General features: G+C 35.3%; 1 pseudogene; it reads right to left on the bottom strand.

The window, feature by feature from the left end:
- Window positions 1-20,640: 20,640 nt before the first annotated feature.
- On the bottom strand, window positions 20,641-21,393 carry LOC138845151 (glycylpeptide N-tetradecanoyltransferase 2 pseudogene; annotated as a pseudogene).
- Window positions 21,394-21,830: the final 437 nt, after the last annotated feature.

Below are 21,830 nucleotides of genomic sequence, written 5' to 3'. Positions count from 1 at the left end.
GTCCAAATGGACCTGATTAATATCTAAAGATCTTTCCATTTCATAGCAGAAGAATACACATTCTTTTCATCAGTGCATGGAATTTTTTTCTTGGATAGAGCATATCTTAGGCCATATAGCAAGTTTCAACAAACTGAAAAAAAAAAAAATGCTGTGGTGCCAGCAGTGTGTTGTAGCAGGTAAAGCCATTACCTGCAGTACCAGTATCCCATATGGGCTCCAATTAAAGTCCCACTTGCTCCACTTCTGATCCAGCTCTCTGATATGGCTTAGGAAAGCAGTAGAAGATTGCCCAAGTCCTTGAACCCCTGAACCCATGTGAGAGATCCAGAAATTCCTTTGGATCAGCTCAGCCACAGCTGTTGTGGCCACTTGGGGAGTGAACCAGAGGATGGAAGACCTCTCTCTTTCTCTCTCTGCCTCTCTATAACTCTGTCTTTCATAGAAATAAATAAATCTATTAAAAAAGTGAAATCATATGTATCTTTTCTGATAAAATGGAATGAAGCTGGAAAATTAACAACCCAAATCAAATCTGATGTCAAAATGGAGATGTTAAAAAGATATCTCAGAAATAAAAAGTATCATGAATTACTACAAACAGCTATATGCCAACAGATTGGAAAATCCAAAGGAAAAGGATTGATTTTTGGACACATACAATCTACCAAATTTGAATCATAAAGACATAGAACATGTAAATAGGCCAATGACCATGACGGAGATAGAATCAGTAATAACAACTCTCCCAACAAAGAAAAGCCCTGGATCAAATGGTTTCTTTACTAAATTCTGCAAAACATTTAAAGAAGATCTAATTCCAATTCTTCTCAAATTATTCAAAAAAATGGAAAGGAAGGGATTTTTCCCAAATGCCTTCTATGAGGCCAGCATCACCTTAATTCCAAAAGCAGAAAAAGATACAACAAAGAAAGAGAACTATTGTCCAATATCCCTGATGAACCTGGATGTAAAAATCCTCAACAAAATACAAGCTAATAAAATCCAACAACACTTCAAAAGATCATTCACTTAGACCAAATGGAATTTATTACATTATGCAGTATGCACAAATCAATAAATATTATATATCACATTAACAAATTGAAGAATAAAAACAACATGATTATCTCAGTAGATGCAGAGAAAGCATTTGATAAAACAGCATCTTTCATGATAAAAACCTTAAGAAAATTGTCTATAGAAGGAATATTCATTAACACAATTAAGGCAATACATGACAAACACATGGTCGGCATCATATTGTATGAGAGGAAGCTGGAATCATTTCTACCAATATCCAAAACCAGAAAAGAATGTGAACTTTCTCCATTGCTTTTTGACATATTTCTGGAAGAAATAGCCAGAGCATTTAGGAAAGAAAAAAAAATCAATGGGGTTGCATTTCGAAAGAAGGAAGTAAAAATCATCTATATTTTCTGATGGCATTATATATATAAGGAAACAAACAAACAAAAATTCCACTAAGAGAATATTGAAACTCATAAGAGAGTATTGTAAAGTTGCAAGATACAAAATACACACACAAAATCAATAGCCGTTTTTATACACAGTCAACGATCTTGCTGAAAAATAGCTTTGAAGATAAATTCCATTCATAATAGCTACAAAAATTCAGTACCTTAGAATAAACTTAACTAAGGAAGTGAAAGATCTCTATGATGGAAATTGTAAAATATTAAATAAAGAAATGAAATAAGACACTAAAAATGGAAGAATCTTCCAAGTTCATGGAATGAATGAATTTATATCATCAAAATGTCCATACTACCCAAAACAATTTAAAAATTCAATGTAACCAATCAAAATACCAACTACAGTTTTCTCAGATCTAGAAAAAATGACGCTAAAGTTCATATAGAAACAGAAGAGACTCCAAATAGCTGAAGTAATCTTAAACAACAAAAAACAAAGCCAGAGGCATCACAATACCAGATTTTAAGACATACTACAGGCAGTTATCACAATAGGCTAGTACTGGCACAGAAATATAAATGTAGAACAAGTAGAATCGAATAGAAACTCCAGAAATCAACCACACATCCACATCTATTATCAACTAATCTTTGACAAAGGAGCTTGAATCAATCCCTAGAGAAAGGACAGTATCTTCAATAATGGTGCTGTGAAAATTTGATTTTTCTATGCAGAAGTGTGAATTAACACCTCTATCTTATACTTTATACAAAAATCAACTCAAAAGGGATCAAGGATCTAAATCTATGAACTGATACCATCAAATTGCTGGAGGAGAACTTTTGGGAAATTCTGCAAGACAATGGCATAGGCAAAGACTTCTTGGAAAGGACTACAGAAGCACAGGCAATTAAAATAAAAATAGGCAAATCAAATTACATCAAGCTGAGAAGCTTCTGCAATGGAAAGGAGACTCTCAACAAAGTAAAGAGGCGAACAACAGAATGAGAGAAAAAATTTTCAAACTATACAACTAACAAAAATAATAATATCAAGAATCTATAAATAGCTCAATAAATACAAAGCAACAAAACAATCAATTTAAGAAATGGGCAAAGGACTTGAACACACATTTTTCAAGAGACGAAATTCAAATGGCCAACAGACAGTTGAAAAATTGCTCAGGATCACTAGCCATCAGGGAAATACAAATCAAAACCACACTGAAATTTTACCTCATCCCAGTTAGAATGGCTCTCATACAGAAAGCAACAAAAAATAAATGCTGATGATGATGTGGGGGAAAAAGACACCCTGATTCACTGTTGGTGAGAATGTAAAGTAGTTTAGTCATTGTATAAGACAATGGAGATTCCTCAGGAATCTGAATACACACCTACCATATGACCCAGCCATTCCACTCTTGGGAATTTAGCCAAACAAAATGAATTCACATCTGTATGATTCATGAATATCTGCACCCCCATGTTTGTTGCAGCTCAATTCACAATAGCTAATATATGGAATCTACCCAGTTATCTCTCAACTGATAAATGGAAAAAGAAAATATAGTGAGAAAAATTGACATTTTGAGGTTATAATTATAAAAGAACTGAGAGTATATCATTGTAAAATGAATAGAAAAAATAAGAAAGGAAGGGGGAGAGAAATGGGAGCATAGGTAGCAGAGCAGATAGAGTGGCAGGTATCATTATGCTTTTAAATATGCATATATGAAATACATGAAATTTGTTTACCTGATATAACTAGAAGTTTTCAGATAATACTTTTTGACTAGGTAATTAACTGTGAAGTCTCATTTGTGATTCCTTGGAAGAAATCTGTACTTTAAAATATATTTTTTAATACTTATTTTATTTGAAAGGCAGAGTTACAGAGAGGCAGAGGGAGAAAGATAAAAAGAGAGAGAGAGCACCTTCTATCCACTGGTTCAGTCCCCAAATGGTCACATTGGCTGGAGAGCCTATGTCTCTCTTTAAGTCCATTAACATTTCTTTCAAATACCCAGGTGACCTGTAATTGGGTGCATATACATTTATTATAGTCACATCTTTCTGTTCGATTGATCCCTAAATCATTACATAGTGTCCTTCTTCATCTCTTTTAACAGTTTTTATGTTAAAGTTTTCTTTGTCTGATATTAGGATGGTAAGGCAAACTCTTTTTTGATTTCTGTTAACATGGACTAACTTTTTTCCATTCTTTCACTTTCCATCTCCGTGTATCTTTGTTGGTGAGATGTGTTTCTTATAAGCAGAAAATAGATGGGTCTTGTTTTTTAATCCATTCAGCCAGTCTGTATATTTTAACTGGAGAATTGAGGCCATTTACATTCAAGATGACCGTTGATAAGTAATGACTTGGCCCAGCAGTTTTCCCATAAATATTCCTATTGTTTATTTTGTACTTCCTTGTACTTCTACTGAGGTGTTTTCTGCCTTCTTATTCTTTAATAATTATGGCTATCTTTCTTTCTTTCTGTGTGTAGCACATCCTTAAACATGTGTAAGGCTGGACAAGTATCAACAAATTATTTTAATTACTCTTTGTTATGGAAGGTCTTTATTTCACCTTCATTTATAAATGCAAGCTTTGTGGGGTACAGTATTCTGGGTTGATGTTTTTTTTTTTTTTCTTTTAAGGTTTGGACCATATCTCCTCATTCCCTTCTAACCTGTAGGATTTCTGCTAAGAACTCAGCTGTGAGTCTAATTGGCAAGCCTCTGAAAGTAATCTGGCATTGCTCTCATATTCATTTTAAAGTCTTTTCTTTATGTTTTACTGTGGAGGTAATGTGTCATGGTGAAGATCTTTTCTGGCCATGTCTGTTAGCAGTTCTATGAGCTTCCTCCTCTCAAACATGTCTTTCTTTCTCAAATTTAGCAAGTTTTCTGTAATTATTTCATAGATAGGCTTTCTATTTCTTTCTCTCTTTCCACTCCTTCAGGAACTCCTAAGACCTCCATGTCGGGTGTTTGATAGTGTCCTATATATCTTCAACATTGTTTTTAATTTTTCTATTTTCTTCTTGTTAATTTTGTCTGACTGTAAGATTTCCAAAGATTTGTCTTGTAGTTCAGATATTCTTTCTTCTGCCTTACCAAGTCTGATGTTGAGACTTTCCACCATATTTTTTATTTAATCCATTGAACTGTTCATTTCTAATATTGCATTTTGGTTTCTCTTTAAATTCTCAAATCCCTGAAAAAAATTTTTGTTCATGACATGTATGGTTTTCTTTAGTCCATGGACATGTTTCTGATCTTTTTAAGTAATTCTATGATTAACTTTCTAAATTCTATTTCTGACATTTCCTCAATATCTTTATCATCACATTCTAATAATGAAATGTTATTGTCTTCCTCTGGAAAAGTCATGGTAACTTCTTTATTCTTGTTTCTTGAATTTTGACTCTTATTTTTTCAGCATTTGTAGTGTTGATTTTTAATTTTTTCTTCTGATGGCTTTTATCTTTGGGGCTATGCTTCTGTTTCTTAGTGGAATGTCTGCACTTTCAGTAAATACCAGTAGGTGTGTGGTGGATGTGGCCATGTGGCTCTGGTCAATGCTCCAGGGTGGAGCAAGTTTCCAGGGTAACACCCAAGTTGGGCATGGTAGAACTCAATAACCAGCTATACCCTATACCTTATCATTTAACCATCAAGTCTCCAAGATCTCTGTACACAAGGTTCCCACAGTCACTGAGCCCAGCAGTGCTGCTAACATGGGTGCCTCTCTGTCTTTTGCAGCTGCCCAGCTCACTTCCAACCAAGTTCTGAGTCAGTGGGGCCTGCGTGCCATTCTCTCTTCTCAAAGCTCAGCATCACACATGCACACGAGAGCCACTGGCTGAATGCCTGCCCACCCGGCGCCAGCACTGCATTCAGGAGCCCCGTCTTAGTGAGCTGTATATGTGTATCTGCCATCTTCCATAGTTGTTGCCTTTTGCAAAATGGTCCCCGACTTCTCTCAGCCACATCACGGGTTCTGTTTTGGAGAGACTAATTTGAATCAAACGTAATCCTCCACTTCCCCCGAGACCATACGCAAACACCAGCCACTGCAGCTGTGCAGGCTGCATGTCAGCACTCTCCATGCAGATTCACACTGTTTCATCTCTTCCCATGGGGTTTCCAGTTCTCCACCAGGAGTGTACCTCCTACACTTTTCTCATCACTGTTTATCCCTAGCCCTGTGAAGCGTGCCACTTACGAATTCCATTCTTTGATCCAATCTGATTGATACTTTGTAAAACTATTTTTTCATTATTAACTTGTTTTTAACACAAATCATTAAATCATATAGTTTGAATATAACATAAATACACATAATACATAAACATGAATTGAGATATACTCATTCCTTGTTAATGATTGTCAATAGTAATTTAAGACTTTGACTATAAAAGGAGAATAAGTTCAAAATATGAATGATGTAGTTTTTCCAAATATTACTGATTAAAATATATTATATCTTTTTCTTATTTTTGAGGTGTTTCTAATGTAAGAAGACAACAAAATGTTTTAAAATTAAAAGAATGGATGGGTTGTATGGTAAGGTTATATTCAGGTTTCTGAGGAATCTCCAGACTGACTTCCATAATGACTTAACCAATTTGCATTCCCACCAACAGTGGGTTAGTTTCCCTTTTCCCCACAACCTCACAGGCATCTGTTGTTGGTATATTTCTGAATGTGAACCATTCTAACCAGGGTGAGGTGAAACCTCATTGTGGTTTTGATTTGCATTTCCCTGATTTCTAGTGATCTTCAACATTTTTTGAAAATCACAATGAGGTTTCACCTCACCCTGGTTAGAATGGCTCACATTCAGAAATCTACCAACAACAGATGCTGGAGAGGATATGGGGAAAAAGGGACACCTACTCACTGTTGGTGGGAATGCAAACTGGTTAAGCCATTATGGAAGTCAGTCTGAAGATTCCTCAGAAACCTGAATATAACCCTACCATACAATCCAGCCATACCACTCCTTGTAATTTACCCAAAGGAAATTAAATTGACAAACAAAAAAGCGGTCTGCACCTTAATGTTTATTGCAGCTCAATTCACAATAGCTAAGACCTGGAACCAACCTAAATGCCCATCAACAGTAGACTGGATAAAGAAATTATGGGACATGTACTCTATAGAATACTATACAGCAGTCAAAAACAATGAAATCCAGTCATTTCCAACAAGATGGAGGAATCTGGAAAACATTATGCTGAGTGAATTAAGCCAGTCCCAAAGGGACAAATATCATATGTTCTCCCTGATCGATGACTACTAACTGAGCACCAAAGGGGAAATTTGTTGAAGTGAAATGGACATTATGAGAAACAGTGACTTGATCAGCTCTTGTCCTGACTGTTGATGTACAATGTAATACTTTATCCATTTTAGTATTTTTTCTTTGTTTTGTTCTAGTAATATTGGTTGAACTCTGTAATTAACGCACAATTGTTCTTAGGTGTTTGAATTTTAACCGAAAAGGGATCCCTGTTAAATATAAGAGTGGGAATAAGGGAGGGAGGAGATGTACAATTTGGGACATGCTCAATCAGACTTGCCCCAAATGGTGGAGTTAGAAATGTGCCAAGGGATTCCAATATAATCCCATCAAGATTGCATGTGCCAATGCCTTCTCACTAGTCCAAGTGATCAATTTCAGTTCACAATTGATCACACTGATAGGTCTAAGAGTCAAAGGGAACACACAAACAATGCTAGTGTCTGGGAATACTAACTGATAGAATAAAAAAGGGAGAGAATGATCCAACATGGGAAGCAGGATACACAGCAGACTCATAGAATGGCAGATGTCCTAAATAGCACTCTGGCCTCAGAATCAGTCCTTAAGGCATTTGGATCTGACTGAAGAGCCCATGAGAGTATTTCAGGAATGGAAAGCCAAGACACTCTGGCAAAAAAAAAAAATCAGACTTAAATGCAAGATCTCTGTGAGTGAGATCCCAGTAGAAAGAACGGGTCATCAAAGGAGGAGGTACCTTTCTCTGAAGGGAGGAGGGAACTTCCATTTTGACTATGACCCTGTCGGAATAAGATCGAAGTTGGTGAACTCAAAAGGCTTCCGTAGCCCTGGCATCTCCTGACTAGAGCCTAGGGAGATTACTGATGCCATAAACAAGACTGTCAAATTGTTAAGCCAACAACAGGGGTCACTGTGTACTTACTTCTCATGTGGGATTTGTCCTTAATGTGTTGTCCAATGTGAAGTAATGCTATAACTAGTACTCAAACAGTATTTTACACTTTGTGTTTCTGGGTGGGTGCAAACTGATGAAATCTTTACTTAATATATACTGAATTGATCTTCTGTATATAAAGATAATTGAAAATGAATCTTGATGTGAATGGAATGGGAGAGGGAGCGGGAGATGGGAGGGGTGTGAGTAGGAGGGAAATTATGGGGGGGAAGCCATTGTAATCCATAATCTGTACTTTGGAAATTTATATTTACTAAATAAAAAAATTAAAAGAATGGCTATCAACCTGTCAACATCGAATATTATCTAAATAGTCAAAAACTACTGAGGTATATCAATTAGGCCATTAATGATTCAAGTAGTTTTGAATTTCCATATCTGAAAATTTATGTCAGCAAAATAATGGGAACCAAATTTAGACTTTTCCATGGACAATTTTTATATCATAACCTCTTTACAATATGTTTTCATTTTTGTGCCTGTCAAAGGATCTAAAATGGCCTCTTGTGTTCATTAATTGGAAGAAGGAATACTGCTAAAATTTTCACATTACAAAAAATGATGTGCAGATTCTATACAAATCTCATGGAAATTTCAATGGCACTCTTTCAGAAGTAGGTAAACAATACTACAATTCATGTGGAAATATAAACATTCAAATAATCAAAAAATACTGAACAAAAAGGAAAAACGTGGGAGTATTACAACACTATATTTTAAGAGCAAATACAGAGTTGCCATATAGAAAACATATGACACTAGCATAAATCAGACATGTAGAGTAATGAAGCAGAGATCCTGTACATGAATTCATACATTTGAAAATAACTGTATTTTGACATAGGGGTCAAAAGTATCTAATGAAATGACAGTGTCTTCCATAAATGTTACTAAGAAACCTTGAAGTCTATAGACAGAAAATTTAAACTTGCCTTTCCCTCACCTTATACGAAATTCAAATAGATTAAAGTTCAAAATGCAAAGCTTGAAACTATGAAACATCTAAAAGCAAACATAATGTAAACACTTTGAAACACTGGGGTAGAAAATGATTCGTGTGTGTGTGTGTGTGTGTGTAAGGTACCAAAAGAACAGGCAAGAGAAGAAAAAATAGATAATTGGGATTATATGAATCTAAGAAGCTTCTGCACAGCAAAGAAATCATCATATTGAAGAGAAAACCAACAGAATAGAAGAAAATATATTCCAATTATGCATCCAACAAAGAATTAATGTCCAGAAATATACATAATTTATAATTTTATATATATACATATATCTCAAAAACTCAACAACAGAGTACACAAGCAATCCAGCTAAGACATGGGCAAACAAATCTGAGTAGACATTAGACATTTCTCATAAGAAGAAACACAAATGGCTAAAAACTAATGTTAAAAAAGTGCTCAGTATCATTAGGCATCAGGAAAATCCAAATAAGAACCACAAAGAGGTATTACCTCACTCTAGTTAAAATGCTGTCATTGAAAAAGCAAGAATACATGGCAAGAGAAATTAAATCTAGAAGTTAGGCATTCTTTTAGGGCCTTCATTCATTTTGATATAGTAGCGACCATCCTTTAACTAATATAATTTACTTTTTTAGTATTATTACTCTAAGTTCTTTCAAACCCCTGCAAGCCTAACATTGCATGTTCCAAAAAGCATTGCTCTTCTTCACATACCATCTGCACCTGTGTCTTTGGTGAATTACACAAGGAAAATGTAGTGTGGTGGGTAAAAGATAGCCCAAAAAGCGTAAAGCTCAACTAAGAGCAATTTGGCATAGCTACATGCAGCTGGGAAGTGAAAGGCAGCAGATGGGTTATGTTGACTTCTTGAAATCAGAAATGAGAAGTCTTATATCTAGCAAAAAAGCTGTGTAGCCTCTAACGCAAAGGCATTGCAAACTTTACAAATGATAGCCATAAAATATCAAGGTGATATTCCTGAAACCACACAGTCAGTAGTATAATTGGCAAAAATTCTGTAGACACAATTTCAAGAAGAAGGTACTGATTAATGGTATAAAGAATTATTTTTCTTACAATGAATACTTCAAAGTAGATTTTCTCAGCCTTGTTTAGACTATATATACTATTACCAATATTCTAGTAGAAATGAATATTAAATCAAACAACAAATAAAAGTTCAACAGTAGGAACATATCTATTTTATTTTTTGAACTTGTACATGATTTATTTCCCTTTTTTTGTGCTGAGCTGTAGTTTTCTGAGACCGTAAAGATATATGATAATTGGCAAATTAAGTTCATAGAGAACATTTAACAATGGCTTGTTAAAGATCTACCAGGCCAGGGTCAGCGCTTTGGCACAGTAGGATAATCCTCTGCCTGTGGTGCTGGCATCCCAAATGCGCTCAGGTTCTAAACCCAGCTGCTCCTCTACTAATCCAGCTCTTTGCTAAGGTCTGGGAAGGCAGTAGAGGATGGTCCAGGTGCTTGGGCCACTGCACCCATGTGAGTGACCCAGCAAAAGCTCCTGGTTCTTGGCTTTAGATTGGCTCAGTCAGCTGCACCTGTTGTGGACATTTGGGGAATGAACTAGTGGAAGCATGACCTTTCTCTGTCTCTCCCTCTCACCGTCTGTAACTCTACCTCTCAAATAAATAAATAAATAAATAAAATTTTAAATAAATAAGTAAATAAAAGATTTACCAAGCCACCCTAGGAACTCTGAGTTCTCTTTTTCTGAAAATGCCTGGATCTTGATCTATGATAAAAGTATACATTAAATGATTTTATTTCCTGTTATGATAGATTATTCAGCTACAAAACTGTGATAAAATATTCCCCTCTCAGAGCACTAACTAAATTAAAATTAAATGGCAGTAATTATTAAGATAAATATATTGTTTTGTTCCTATGAACTATATTCAGAAGTTATATCCAGCCAAACTGCTGCTTATTGAAATATGCATAGCTAAACAGTGTTATACTTGATTTAATGAAACTGTGTTTAAGATACACAGAATTAATCATTTTAAATATCCAGAGATATGACTTTAAAGATGAAGATGCTATTATACTATGACTTGGTTTCCCATGAAGTGTAGCTTTTAAACCTTCTCTAATTTGTCCCTGTCTTATATGTGTGTGTACTTGATTTTGTGTCAAATCCTGATGTCTCTGAGAGGATCAGAGCAGCAAAGGTCAGATGCTAAGTGGTTTCCTGCACTTATCATTTCCCCCACTTAAATCATTTTGGTATTGTTGGTTTTATCTTAGCCACTTGAAAATCTATATAAATGAGTTTTCCTCTGTAACTGTCCTTTTATTTTTATGGCACGAATAAATTTTCCCCTTATATAGAAGGAAATGTTGGAGTGTATATGACTGTGTCATAAAAAAAGTCAAAATACATTTCTCAAATTAGTTTCACATTGCACAACCACCCATCTCTGTTTTAATGGTCATTTGGCTGTCTGGAATCAGAACCTTAGTCCATTTGAAACTGTTTAGTTCTTGGTAAAATTGCTCTGATGCTCTCTCTCAAATGGTTCAAATGGGGCAATCATCGTCAAGGTGATCTTGAGTTTCTGAAAGAGAAAAGCCTAGGCAAAAGTTATACTTTCTGAAGAGTTATAGAAAAATGAAATATGCATTGAGGTGTCTCAAATATGGCTTCCTCATAAAAAAGCATAAAGTTCCCCCAACCCCCGTACAAACAACATTATTATTTTAATATTAATAAGAATCAGAATTATCATGTTTCAAATTTTTAAATCACCTTGGTTTTATTTATTTTTTCCAATTTATTTATTTGAAATGCAGCATGATACCTGAGACAGAGAGAAACACAGAGACAGAGAGACAGAGAAAGATATTCCATCCACCAGTTCACTTCCCAAATAACCTCAGCTTAGTCTGGACCAGGCAGAAACCAGAAGCAAGAAGTCCATCCAGGTCTCCCATGTAGGCAGCAGAACCCATGCAACTGGGCTGTTACCTGCTGCCTCCCAGGTGCATTAGCAGGAAGCTATGATGTAAGTAGAGCGCTAAAGGGTGGTTACATTTTCCTACACATCATTTTTGAATATTATCATTTTTTCTATGTTTGAAATAAACTCAATAAAATACATTTGTAATTGAAAGGATGAATTACATTATATTTTAAATTCATTCACACCTTACATAAAATTATATAAAATACATAGTTGAACTAAAGTAATTATGTGGAAATTTACTACGAATTATGTTGAGATTAGAAGATTAGAATAAGAGTTATTTACTAACTTGTCCGTCAAACCTAGATAGATTAGTTCCTGAAAGAGGACACATCTGAGGATACAAAGGCAACAGAGTGAATGATTGATGAAACATGAGCACAGAGAAAGAGGTAGATTATCAAAAACTCCTTATGCATGTGACAAATGTGCTGAATTTTTTCATAGCATTATACTGGACGAGACGTGGAAATACCCTTTGTCCATGTACTAAGCTGCTTATGGTGACTATAGATTACTGCAATGAATTTTGTAGTGAAGTTGGGAAAGCTCAGAGATCTGTTTCTCTTTTCTGCAGTGGGCTCAGGAAAGGAGTAGTGATGTGAACCAGCAGAAACTTGGATTGTCTTCTTCATCATCTGTTTTATTCACCCTTCTACCTTTTATTTGTCACTCATCTACTTTTTTCCCTCAGGTATATTTTTTTCTGACAGTGATATATAATATTTCATTAATATTTTTCAGGATATACTTTATTCCATATTTATAGTTCTATACATATCATATTTCTGTAATCATTTAAGCTGTCAAAATTGCTCTAACCATATTGCATGATGCTTTTTAAACTAACCATCAATTTATTTCTGGCTTTTAACCCAGTCATTATAGATTTAAATTTAATGAAAATGTGATTATTTACTTTTCTAATGAAAAATTATACATTTCATATTATCATAGATTTATATTAATGAAAGATGAAGATGTTCTAAAACATTATCTATTTTAACTTTCTCAAAAAATGAGCAACAGAATTTTTAACATTTATTAAAATCTAACTAATTAATGCAAGGTTAAATTTAGAGCCACATTATGTATGTATTTATTTATTTTCTTTTTTTATTTGAAAAGCAGAGAAAGAGAGTGAGAGAGCAAGAAACCAACCATGTAGGAGCTAAAGAGAGAGAGAGAAAGGGAAAGTCTTCATTCCCCAAATATATGCAAAAGCTAGGTCTGGTAAAGGCTGAAGCCAAGAGATCAAAATTCAGTGCAGGTCTCCCATGTGGATGGCAGGCATCCAGGGTACCCAAGTACATGAGCCATTACTTGTTACCTATCAGCGTGAGCAGTCACAGGTAGCCAGATTGGAAGTAGAGTAAGTCTAGGCTCTCTAATATAGGATGTTGATGTTTCAATGGGCAACATAACAATGGCACCAAATATTTTTCCCCTGGAGCCCAGTTTTTAGAGATGATTTTTCTAATTCTTTCAAAATCATATATGGACTTTCTTAGTACTGTACATCCTCCAGGGCTTTCATTCTCCTAATACAAATCAGTCTTGCTTTGGTGTATTGAATGGTTACAGACCAGTTGAAGAGTTTATGTGTTTTTAGACATATGAACTTACAGTTAGGAACAAACACTTGATTGTGGACATTCATAGATTCAATCTATCATCACTTATTACGGTTTAGGATAACTGAGAATTCTGGAGGTTAGCAATCTTCTAGGCTTGTACATTTCAACTAAGTGCAATTTGGTGTAAATATTTGGTAATTCATTGCCATAAAGAGAGGCCTTGGAGTCTTGGGAGCAGATACTTACTATTCACTAACAGATATTTGAACTAAAATTAGTTTATGATGCAAGAGAATCAGGTACTTCAGGGTTGCAGGTGTAACATAAATATCTCTTTAGTGCTCATCTGACTAATGCTCATTGACTTGAGTTTCTAAGAAAAAAAAATCCTCAACTCATATTTTGAGGTTTTGTTTCATTAACTACACAGCATCAAGGCAGCTAATCAATCATGACCAGTTATCTTTCAGCTTTCTCTCTGGGAGTTATTACTATAATTATTATTACTATTATTATTTATCACATTAAGCCATTGATGTTAACTGGAGTTAGATTTCATAGGAAACAGATTTGCAAGCAGATATTTGTAAGAATTCACAGTGTGATACTGAACTTCATTTTTTGTATATGCATGTGTGTCAAGTCAAAATAAAGACAACAAATTACAGGTTTTCATTTGGAAGAATCATTAAAGTTATGGATAGGTTTTAGTTAACATGATTCTCTTGCATGAGGGGATTCTTTTGGTTGTGAGATAGTTAAATATAATAAAATCCTTCTGAAAGTATTGTATTTCATGTCAGCATCATTGTTATGGGTGTGTCCAATAGACAATTGATCAAAAAGTCCTAACAAGAGTAGATTATCTCATAGTAATATCTTAATTTTAGTCCCAACCCAGTCATATTGTCATAAGCTTTTTGTTGAGAATTAGAAGCCCAGTAAACTAATGCTTACCTCATTGACTAATAAGACTCAAGACAATAGTCAAAATGAATACAAGAGTATGAAATTCTATATCCAGGAGACTTCTTTTCTGAATTAATCAAGAAATGAAGAACCTCCTTGTTAATGGAATTACTAAAGTTCAGAAGGAATAGCTACCTTTTTGATACTCTGTGATCTTAAAGCCCCAGTAAGTTTTCAGTGAATATCCAAATCTATAGATCAGATTCAGCATGCCAAAAATAGAAATGTTCTAATAAATCAGGAAGAATCCAAAGCAGATAACTATGGACATTACAAGAAAAGCACTGTAACACTATTATGACTGATATCTAAGCCAATAAGCACATATTTGGCATTGAGTGATATAATTGAGTATGAGAATGGAAGGTTTGCTTAAGATTTTTACTTTCTGGAATAACATTTGCCTATGAACTTCATGGTGAAAGAAGTCGGGTCCTTCAGGGCCTCTATACTCCTGATTTGCTACTAATGTGGTAAGAAAGAACCCATGAACCATGGATTCCATTGAGGATTTGAAATCTGATTCCTGTATCACGTGTATTACAGCTAGATACATATATTAGACTGTTTAAGAGCTTCAAAAATTTTAAAAATATATCATTAACACCTTGAGACAATATCAGAAAAAAAGCATATTTTTGACAAAAAGGGTTTTAATTGTGATTTTGTCTGTGTGTGTAGTATAACCTTAATTGAATTCAAACATGTCACAAGAAGTGTTTAAATCAATTCTTTTATAGAAATGTTCCACAATGAGTCTTTAGTGATATAGGATCCTCTTGATTTCTTATTATCACACAGTGAATCAATTCAGTTAAATTATTAAATAGCTGTGAGGAACAATAGTTAATCTGTGCCATAAAATAATACATTTAACATTTCAAATGGGTCAATAAATTAACCACAGGGAAAATATCAATTCACAATGAACTACTGTCATATAGGTCAGGCATTCTCAACATTAAAAAAATGAGTACTAGGTATTTTTATAACTTAGGAAAGATACAACCCCAGCCCCAGGCAATTTCTGCACTGTATTGAATTTCGTTAATGCATCATTTTCATCATCAGTGTACCTAGTGCTTAAGATCTCATTTTGTTGATATGAGAATAACAGCTATCTTGTGTTGTCTTAGATCAAAACTATATTAGCATTCTGTTCCTGTGTTACAACTCATATGGAAGGAATCTGACATGGACCAGTGATTAAATTCCACTGGTTGCCAACTTGATGTTTGAAATTAATGACATACTACTTTTCAGTTTAACTGTAAATATTGAAATAAACATCCAGATCCTTTTCACTGTATATATTTGAGAAAGTATGAGCTATAAACCCAGATAAATCCAAAGTATCCAACTAGTGACAAACACATTAGATTCTAAAATACGAGGCTTTGTTTAAGGTTCTGTCACTGTGATATTCTAACATTCTGGACCCAAATCTGTTCTTTTGAACAGACCGCATTCACAGAGTGCTATTTCTATGATTACACTGGTTTATAAGCAATATAAATTAATGTAGTAGAGGGGCCGGTGCTGTGACTCACTTGGTTAATCATCCGCCTGTGGTGCCAGCATCCCATATGGGTGCTGGTTCTAGTCCCTGTTGCTCCTCTTCCAGTCCATCTCTCTGCTGTGGCCCGGGAGGGCAATGGAGGATGGCCCAAGTGCTTGGGCCCCTGCACCTGCACAGGAGACCAGGATGAAGCTCCTGGCTCCTGGCTTCGGATCGGCACAGCTCCGGCTGTGTCAGCCATTTGGGGAGTGAATCAACGGAAGGAAGACCTTTCTCTCTGTCTCTCTCTCTTTCACTGTCTATAACTCTACCTATCAAATAAAAAAAAAATAATTTAGTAGAATGAAGAGCCCTAAAAAGTAATTTGAAATGGAGTATATATTTCTCAAATTGAAACAGAGTACTTGGAGTGTCAATGGTACATGGTAATGCCAATGTCCAGAGTCTTTGGCCAATCCACACAGAATTAAAGATGATATCTTCTGGGGATAGCATTATGACAAGACTTCTTGTCACTTGTGAGGCTGGGATCCTTTATTTAAGTGCTGTTTTGAGTCCTGGCTACTCTGTTCTGGTTGCAGCTTCCTGCCAATGTGCATGGATTAGAAGTGGAAGGTGTCCCAAGTACTTGGGTGTTGCTACCCATATGGGAGAGAAAGAGAGAGTTCCTAGTTCCCAACTTCAGTCTTGCTCAGACCAGGTTGTTGTGGCCATTTGGGGAGTGAACCAGCAGATGGGCATTCTCTCTCTCTCTCTCTCTCTCTCTCTCTCTCCCTCTCTTTCAAGTAAGTAAACATTTTAAAAAGATGATACTTTCTAAAATTAAAGAGACAATGACTGCTCACAATAGTTATAATCTGTCATAGAAAGAAACATTCAAGAAACGTACATACATAACACAGAAACAGATAAGATTTCACAAGCTAGCAATAACCAGAATAGCTCATAATGAGATAGGTGATACACAAGGTAAAAACCAGCCAGTCAGCACAAGCTGAAGTGCACAAATTACAAATAGATAACTTGCATAGGTCTTCACTGGCAGCCACTCAACTTAGTGTCTTCTGCCAGTTGATTTCATACAGTAAGAAGATAAACTATCACCATCTCTTCCCTTTCTTTTGAAAGAAGATTGTTAATAACTGTTTAAACTTTAGCATTGTCTAATCTTTGCTTAAAAGAGATAATGTTTAGTGTTTGCATCAAACATTTTCCAAAAATGCAAACATTAAAAGAATAATGCAAGGACCAGTATTGTTGATGCTCACAAGAAAGATTGCAATGTTATCTGCACGCTTAAGAATGATCTAAACTAGAAGAATATATTTATTTTTAAATATCTGTTAATACTCCTGAATCCACTTCCATTCAACTTCTTATAATATTTTTAATCATACAACATTCTGCTTTTTGAAAACATCATAATAAAACAATGTAAAAATCCTTAATGGGAGACCACTACCTAACTCCCACCATGCAATACATCAAAATCCGTGGAGAGAAGTATTTTTGCCTCTCGTGGATGATTTTGCCTTGGCTTTTATAACATTGGAAAGGTTTTCAACATGTTGCTGTTCTTCAAAATATAAAAAAGAAAATCCTTTCAGTATAAAACTTGGCATATAAACTAGGTTGATTTATATGTTTGTTTTTGTCCATTTCATCTTACACATTTGGATAGGCATGTGTTTGTCTTCTTGGAAGGAGAATCAATAAGACAATTGCTATTGTTCTGACATTAGCCACAAGATCAGAGTGTAGAGTAGATGCAATTACCAATGGACCTTAGAAACCTCAAAAGCATCCCATATGGGCGCCAGTTCAAAACCTAGCTGCTCCACTTCTGATCCAGCTCTCTGGAGAAGCAGAGGAAGATGGCCCAAGTCCTTGGGCCCCTGCATCCACGTGGGGGTCCTGGAAGAAGCTCTTGGATCCTGGCTCCGGCCGTTGTGACCAACTGGGGAATGAACCAACGGATGGAAGACCTCTTTTACTCTGCCTCTCCTCTCTTTGTGTAACTCTGACTTTCAAATGAATAAATAAATCTTAAAAAAGTTACATACAAATCATCTGTGAGTCTTGCTGAAGTACAATGAGGCTTCTGATGCCTGGGGCAGCCCTAAACTATTACATTTCTTAGAAATTCCCACGTGATGCTAGTGTTGCTGATACGTATATCTTGGTAGAAAGGCTGCTGGCCAATTGACTGGTAAACTTGCACTGTGTGATAAAGCAGGGATGAAGAAGAGAGTTGAAGCTTCTCCTTGATTAGTACGAAGTTTGCATGCCAAGGACCAACATGATTCTGGCAGAATGAACACTGGAATATTATTATATTACTCATGCACTCCAAATGATTTGTGAGCTGCTTAAGGGGAAAAACTATGTGGAATTTAAAAACATGTTATTAAATTTCAAGAATATCTACTTGAATCAATGAAGAATCCAAATAAATACTTCTTTAACTAGCTCATTAGTGTGTGTCTTTTATCTAAAGGGGAAATGTATTTGTTCATGGGTTGATTGTATTAAATCACAGAAAATCACTACGTTTTTATACAATTGCAATTTACTTGCTACTTTGAATTAATATTATGTCACTTTCAGTGATTTGATCTCATTTTTATATCTGTTACAGCCTTTTATTACAGTTTTAATTATATCCAATTTAATTTAATGAAATTTTCCAACTGTACTTCATTATTATCCAAGACAGAAATAGCCCACAAGATAAATTATACATGGAAGTCGTATAATGCATAATCTCATATTTCAAAATATTTGTTTATGTGTATTACTATCATGAAACTTTATATTTTGAAATTTTTTTCAGTATTTCAATAAAATTTTATTTATGAGTTATAGAATGTGATTTTCATGTAATTTTCACATGTCACAAAATGCTATTCTTTTGACTTTTCTTCCCAACCATTCAAAAACCAACAACAACCATTCACAGGCTATATATTGAGACTTAATGCTATAATGAGTACTCAAACAGTATATTTCGCTTTGTGTTTCTATGGGGGTGCAAACTGTTGAAATCTTTACTTAATGTATACTAAACTGATCTTCTGTAAAAAAAAGAAGAAATTATCAATTCCCAACTTGACTCTCACTGGGATTAAACATGACAATAGGTCTGATCTGATTTCATCATCATTGAAAAAATCATCTATTATTTTTCACTTTATGTTTGTGTGGGAGCAAACTGTTGAAATCTTTACTTAATGTATGCTAAACTGATCTTCTGTATATAAAGAGAATCGAAAATGAATCCTCATGTGAATGGAAGGGGAGAAGGAGTGGGAAAGGGGAGGGATGCGGGTGGGAGAGACGATATGGGGGGGAAGCCATCGTAATCCATAAGCTGTACTTTGGAAATTTATATTCATTAAATAAAAGTTAAAAAAAAAAACAGACAATGGATTGGATTTAGCCATTAGCACAGTTTGTTCATACCTCCCTGACCTAAAAATGACTGATTGTGTTGGACTACTTATCATACAAAGGAAATGCCTTCAAGCTTTCTAGAATAACACACTTCTGGACTGCACGATCTAGGCACTGGCACAGTAACGGTAGAAAATATATCTACTTATCTGTATTTTAGTTGACAACAATCTTTGTTGCCTCATTTGATCTCCTACTTTTCCCTTGGATTATTGGCAATATATACACATATATATGTATATTGCAATGCTGTTTTTTGAATTCTGGATAAAAGCATCATTAGTAACAAAATTATGAATATTTATTTGCAAATAAGACATTTCCCATTAGCATGAAAGTTTTCATGATAAAGTAAGCAAGAAGGAATATGTGCAATTTTACATAAGTAATAAAAGCATTCAACCTATCAATGTCCTGATAACATTCATAAATTCCACTATGCATTTCTTTTGACTTTAGAGATTTAATTTCCTTTTCCATACGTATTTTTAATGTAGCTGAGAAGAAACAAGTTTGTATAGCAGCAGACAAATCTAGCCATGTGCTCTCAGAGAGCACACTTATTGTGTGCACACATTTTGTTTTTCAAATAATTTACTGTTGAAGATCAAAATAAAACTCTGTGTCTTGATTTATTTGGCAACTTTGCTTATGGAGAAACAAATGGGCTAGTCATCAGTATATTTTTTTGTTGCTTCACACTTAAACATCAACCTTTGTCACTGAGTTACAGAAGTACTGATTCCATAAATGTTCCCACTGATATTATCTAAGGTGATAGAGGTTACGAATTTTCCAAATAGATCCTTCTTTTATTAACCAAACATACTACCACTTATCTTCACACAGTAACAAAAATTTTCTTATGCCCATGAAAAAACACTTACTTTGCTGGACAGAGGAAGAATACACTCTCTTCAGCAAGAGATAACTAAAAGTTGGAAGATTAAAGAAATATTATCTTTGTACCCTTTCATCATCCCCACAAATATGTATACAGTAAAACAGGGATGAGTATTAATTTTGTAGTTAGAATGTTTACTATTAGTCATGTATGATTGCTTTTTCATCTTTTCTGATGGTTACCAACTATATCCATTTCATGTAAGTTGTGTTTTTATTCTTCTGAGTGGCGGTTCTAGGAATTATTGCACAGAATAATAGCAAATAATGATGTCTGAGATTTATAAATAGAAACATTATTTATTGTAGTGCAAACCCAACCATTTCAGACTTTGTTCCCAGACACATCCCATGGAAAACCACTGCAAATTGTCATCTCCTATATCAAATCTTTTCAATTTTGCTTACAATAAGCACATCATTCATGAGGTCCAGGAGGGCTCTCTCCTATTGAATGCTGTAAATGGAGGCTCCAGTGATCAGGGTGGTTTGTGATTGCTCTGAGGACATTTCAGAAGCTTAGGGGGTCAGTCAGTTTCCCACCCAAGCTCTTGCAAACGTGTCAATTATCTGTTCCTCGGTGGAGTGGAGCTTAGCTGGGGGAACCAGCTAGCTACTTCCTCTTCATAAATCACTGGACATAGTTGAAGCTGCATCAGGTAACTGTTAACTAATTCTGGAACTACTTTGACATCTTTTCACTACATTGGTTTCAAGCCTAAAGTCTTTGTAATATGTGAAAGCTTTGCTCTCTGTAATATCTTGATCTATTCATGTGACAAAACATTAGGTTTACAATTTTCTGGGATTTAGTAATTGATGCCAGTATCTGCATGTGGCCACTGGATTAGGAAGAACTACCCCAACAGTATATGTGGCCTGAAGGATTCTTTTCAGGTCATGTCTCTGGTTATTTGTCAGATTAATAGTGGGGATTCTCATTTGGATGACAATTTCTTACAAACACAACGAAAATCGATTTCCACCATTGTCACTCAGTCATAAATTCAGAGGTTTACTGGGATGGCATTTATGAATGCCATTAGTTTTTTATTTGATGACACTCTGACTCCACAGTGCCCTTGTTGGAGCCAAGCTTCATGGTTTAGAACTGGAATGGAACAATTTGTCATCACCTTCTCATTTACCAATGTGTACAGCTCCTTGAGCACGCTGTCATTACTCAAGTCAAAACTGCCCAACACAAGCCCCACATAAAACCCTGTGGCTAAGAATGTGGTTCCTGACATGTTTGTCTCTATATGGTTCAATTGCACCACAAGACACTATTAATCATTTAATTTAGTCACTGGCTGCATTTTGCCACTTCATTTGTATTCCTAGTCAGGCCCTGGAATATGGATGACATCTGCATTGCTTTTTAAATATCTTGCAGCTTCTGCATTGGAATGGTGGCCTTCCATGACTGCTCCCACTCAGATCCACTGTCAGACAGTGTTGTGTTTTGAAGGCTGCTAGATTTTAATCTCCAGGAATCAGATGTTGGTATCTCTATAATTTTTTTAACTTTTGTTCTTTTTACTCCACTTTTTCTTATTTTTTTCCTACCTTTTGGCTCTAAAATCCCTCTGGGATTTCCTTAAGTGTGCTTTGTCTCCTTCTGATCGTCTCTGTCTACCCCACACATATCCTGGTCATCTAGCTCAAGACTCCACTGGCTGGCTGAAAACTTACTGCCCTCTGCCATGATGAGGGCACTGTCTGGGGAGCCATTGCTCAGGGCAGAGGGTACACT

The sequence above is a fragment of the Oryctolagus cuniculus genome, chromosome 14 (genome assembly GCF_051225735.1).
Source record: "Oryctolagus cuniculus isolate XC-2025 breed Fujian yellow rabbit chromosome 14, ASM5122573v1, whole genome shotgun sequence".
NCBI classification, from domain to species: Eukaryota; Metazoa; Chordata; class Mammalia; order Lagomorpha; family Leporidae; genus Oryctolagus; species Oryctolagus cuniculus.
This window is presented reverse-complemented; position numbering and strand designations above follow the sequence as displayed.